Source organism: Pterocles gutturalis, unplaced genomic scaffold, assembly GCF_000699245.1.
Source record: "Pterocles gutturalis isolate BGI_N339 unplaced genomic scaffold, ASM69924v1 scaffold26119, whole genome shotgun sequence".
Classification (NCBI taxonomy): domain Eukaryota; kingdom Metazoa; phylum Chordata; class Aves; order Pterocliformes; family Pteroclidae; genus Pterocles; species Pterocles gutturalis.
The window spans coordinates 27,372-32,411 of NW_010133971.1; positions in this window are offsets into that span (position 1 = coordinate 27,372).

Here is a 5,040-nt window from a genome sequence, read left to right on the forward strand (position 1 = left end):
ACCAGCAACTGGGTCAAACTCCCAGGTACAGGTGAGTGCCCTAAGCTTATGCTCTTGTCAGACAAGATACTGCATCAAATGGAAACTTCGGCAACAGCCAAAACTGAAAGTTTTAAGGTCTGATGGAAAAAACAAGGGGGGAAGAACTTCAAGAATTACTTAGTAAGGTCACGTCCTACACCTACAGAACCTAGAGCTTAGATATGTTAATAATTCCCATTAGGCTGACCAGGGTCAGTACCTCCCCTGAAATATTAGAGTAAGACATAATCTTTTTATTTTGTGTGCGTTCCTTTTCCCTCTCAACTTTTCTGCCTCATTTTATTTTCCCTCCTTTTGTTTTCTGCTATTTAAACCCAGTTATTTTCAGTGTGAAATGCTGCATTTCATTTCCTGGAATTGTGTAATCATTTTTCAAAAAGCTAAGAACATTATGAGAAATGTTTCAACTTGTGTGCTTTCACAGACCATTCATCACCAAGAGTTGCTCCAATTCAAAACCATTCTACAGGCGTTTTAATTGTTGTCTCAACTGGCCACTTCCAAGCAGGAAAAAAAAAGTAACAGTATTTCAGGAACTACACAAAACAGAACAACTATGAACTATTCACAATGACTAGGACAAGTGAAAGGTAAATATCTTAATAAAACAGTGTAATGCAGCCACAGGTGAAATCACAAAGGATTTTAACAGCTTGAGCAGCTACAGAACCACAGTACTACAAGTCCCCAAAACGTCTGGAGGTTGATTGCCCCAACCGCCTTACGATTCTCATTGGTTTGTAGCAACCAGCTTTTAGCATTCAATTTCCAGATTTTTTTTTCTTGCCAGTAGGATTTTTAACCCCAAAAACCTCGATGCCATCACATAATTGCACTGCTGTGGTAAGTGAAGTTGTGAGAAAAGCCCTGACTCTCACAAAACACGCGGTAGCATCACAAGTTCTAGCAGATGCCTTCAGAGTTTCAGGCTACACACCACCACTTCCATCTTCCAGGAAGGAATTAAAACACAAAAGAACAAAAACTGGTCACTAAAGCGTACCTGTATCTCCTCACCTCCACCCCAAGGCTGTCAAGATCCACCAGAGCAACAGTATGTATTTTCAAAGCTCATACTCGTTGCCCACCAACCTTTTGAGTGCGTGGGCCAACGTAATTTTAATTTGAGAGCAGTTTTCTCATATCTTTCAGGTTCTTAAGTTTAATGAAAATCACCAATTGAGCAAGAAGAAAAAAAAACTAAATTAGTTCCCAACAAAAACAAATACTGGAAAAACCTCACTAATGTATATGGCCTGAGCTTGCCAAATAAATAGGAAACGTGGCTCCAGACTGGCCACAGCATGCGCCATCTTTTGTCCAGTCGGAATGCTGGTGGAGATACAGGCTAGATTAATCCAGCTGCCTGCACAGAAGTTTATTTTATATGGTTAACTGTCTCAAGCTGCTGAATTCAAGTAATTCCCTTTGGAGGAAACAGATAGCAATGTGGAGACTAACTGACAAAAACCCTATGGAAGAACAGAGGAAAAAAATAACAGCAGCAAGAGATTTTTCCAGAATAATTCCACTGCTAGCAGCTCTCTATGTCCACGCTGGGGCTGAGGGATTTTAATGAGTCCAAATTCCAAACGAAAGCAACAAGGGAGACCTGAGGTACCATATTCCACTCTGCATGGGACAGATTTCCCCTGAATCTTCCAATACAGAGCTCATGTTTGCACAGTAATCCATCTCCATAGGGCTTTCACGTTGGAGAAGAGCGTGCAGCAGTTCCAAGCCTTGCTGGATGTCGAGCCAGTTTACCTGAATTGGAAGGCTCCTCTCATCCCCATCACTCAAAGGAAATGCTGCAGCAACCGCCCCTGCATGGCTCTCCCACTGCCTTGAGACTTGAATTCCAGTGATTTAAGGTCATCAAAACTGCCATATGTTAAAGACTAAAAGGAGCTGCATCTGAGAAGCCTCACTATTCTCACCCCCACACGAAACAGCATAAGCTTTTTTTTTAAAAAAAAAAAAAAAGCAATCCTAGTAGCTCCTCAGCTTTTCAGTTATATCCTTCCTACAGGCTGAAATTACACTTGACCTTGGTTTTTCTCCTGCCTCCTTATATACACTTCTCATTCTTGCTCCTTTGTCTCCATTTTGAGAACAAAACCTCATTCCACCACTCTGCAGTCACAATCAGAGCAGCAGCTAAAGACTATGGCTTATAAATCTATCAGTTCTTGGAGGACCTAAGATCAAATAGAATGCTTTCCCAGCAGCAATGCTGCAACTCAGCCAGGCCCTGGAACATCCCAGCCCACCTCAATTCTCTGCTTTCCACTCATTCCCCTGGAAACGTAGCTGCTATCAGTTTTACCAAGAAATGAGAAAAATAGAATTCCCTCACCCCACATATAAAAACATCTTGCAGGTAAGGGGAATAAGAATACACAAAGATCTAATTAAAAACCCAGTATTTAGCAAAGAAACAGAAAAAGGAGTGAACACAAAACTAAAAAAATTGTCAGATTGGACTGGCAGCAATGCACACCACCATGTTTGCAAACATACGGTGTCACCTGGAGCCTGTGCTAAACTGAGTGCCACCACTCCACTGAGAGTGCCACCTCCCTCCTAACCACAGACAGATAGCATAAGTGGCTACTGGCCTGGAAAGGAGCAGAAACATCGGTACATTTAACTGTTTCCCATTGCACAATGACAGATTAGTGTCAAACATCTCCAGAATGTCTTTACTGACTAACAAGCTCAAGGAGGCAAAATGGCAGCAGACCATCCCTTCTGCAAGAGCATACAAAAAGCCTGTAAAATAATCTGAGCTAAGATGGAATTCCTTTTCAAGAGGTTAACTGTATCAGTGGTGGATTTCTCCATGTGCAACAAGAAAACCCACATTTTCCTTGCGCTCCTTTTTCATGGGCTATTCTTCAAGATCTCTGAAAGCTCCTGTTCTGCACGAAGTGATGAACTACTGTATATTCTTAAAATTTGTCTGCTGTAATAAGCATGCCACTGTTTTGACCAACAACAGACATACAGGTACAGCGAACATTCCGGCTTAAGGATCAAACCTGAAGAAAGGCTTGCAAAGTACTCGTGGTTTTTATTTTTAATTCCTCCAAAATTATACTAATTGTTTTAGTACGAGATTCTACATTTATCTACTCCACAGACTTTACATCTACCCTCAGACAGATGTTCCCTATCTAGGAGCATCTTCTGGTGTGCCATAGCCCTCTCCCGCATGCTGACACTGATAAAGTTGCTCTTTTCCCTTCGTCATCTTCAGCCCAAGAGTTCAGGAACAGGTCAGGAGCTCACAGCATGACAACATTAACTTACCACTGTCAGGTTAAACCTCCTGTGTAAGGCATGTGTCAGTGAACTAGAGAAGCAGATCCCAAAATCCTGACAGGCTTTAGGCTGCTGCTTACAAGGCTTGCAGGGAGCAAGTCTAATCCCCTTCTAGAAGTGGAGATTTTGCTGCTTTCTTTTTTTCTGCCAACGTTTCCAAGAAAAAAAAAAAAATAAAGCTCTGCATTTGGAAATCTAAACTTCACAGTTCATGTTTTCATAGCTAACTCCCCAAAGATCGTGAGTGGGCCTTAACATTATTATGGTTACCAACTCTTCTGCACTGTAGCAGAAGTGAAGGCTAAAAACCCATTAAGAAAAGAGGCAGATGTCTCACAGGAAAGGCTGCTCCATTAGAATAGGAGTTTTAGTTTAGTTAATTAGGTTGGATTAGGACAATAAAATGATTTATGGGAACACTTTAGTTTTCTTTGTTGGTAGTCAAGCTGACCGACACCACACTGATGTGTTTAAAATTAATGACAGCAGTGCCTTCATGAGTTAAATGCTTTCTTCCTTGGCTGCTGGCCTTTAGTTTCTTTTATAAAAAAAGAACACAAGAAACACTCAGGGATGTCAGACAAAAGATCTTGCAACTTAAGAGAAAAAGGAAGCTTTAGCTAGCAAGGAAGGAATCGTTTGAAAGCAAAGAACACATCACATTTCCACTGGATTTTTGGACTGACTGCCAAAGCCAGCAGGTTACCATAAGAAAACACAACAAAAGCTCATGATCATGACACACCGACATTTTGCCCACATCAGAAAAGTGTGTCCACTTACAAATATTTCCAGCAAATTATGACAAATGTCAATTTGTATAACATGAACTAAAGACTGTTTGCAAATTTTACTCTGTCTCAACTTAAACCCAACAGTAATTGATCAGAATTACTGCTTCTGCAACGCTAGATTTCAATAACACTGAAAATTTACACTGACCTCTGTCTACTGATACCGCTATTATATATAATTTTCCTCTAGCCTTTTGCAAAGAAAATAAGAGACATTATCATGGAAACCTTATGGATTTCACGTGCCTACAGGAGGGGCTGAAATGGCTGTACCAACCAGAATCACAGACCCAGCTGTTGAACAAGTCTGCATCTGCTTCCTGCACAGCTCCATGCAAGCCCATCCTTCGGTGTTCTTCCTTCCTTCCCCTATAAACAAGTGTCTACATTACAACTGCAACAACATCTTTGCACGGATTTTTTGAACAGCAATGCTAAGACCTTGTCTGTCTAATATTTCAGGTGTCCACAGTCTCTTGACAACCAAATTAGTTTTAGGAAATGGCCAAAAAAGACCAAGAGTCAGCAAATGCAGGAAAAGTAAAAGAATATGCCACCAGAAATAAATTAAATTATGTACACAGCACTTAGTGCACTTTTCTGACAAATATTTTTAATACATATACTGATGTTGCAACTACCTACAGGCAAATTATTTCTTTTCCTCACATGGTAAACTCAGTAGAGTGATATTTGCCTCCTGAAAAACACCAGTTATCTGTAAAAACATTACAAATCCGTTATTGGTTTCAGATAGCTTTCATTTGTTAAATCACCCTCCCTGAAACTCACGGTACATGGGCTCAGGGCCTATGCTGAAACAATTCCAGCAAATAGTCTGGTTTATTTACACTTCAAGCTTTTATGGCTTCCAAAG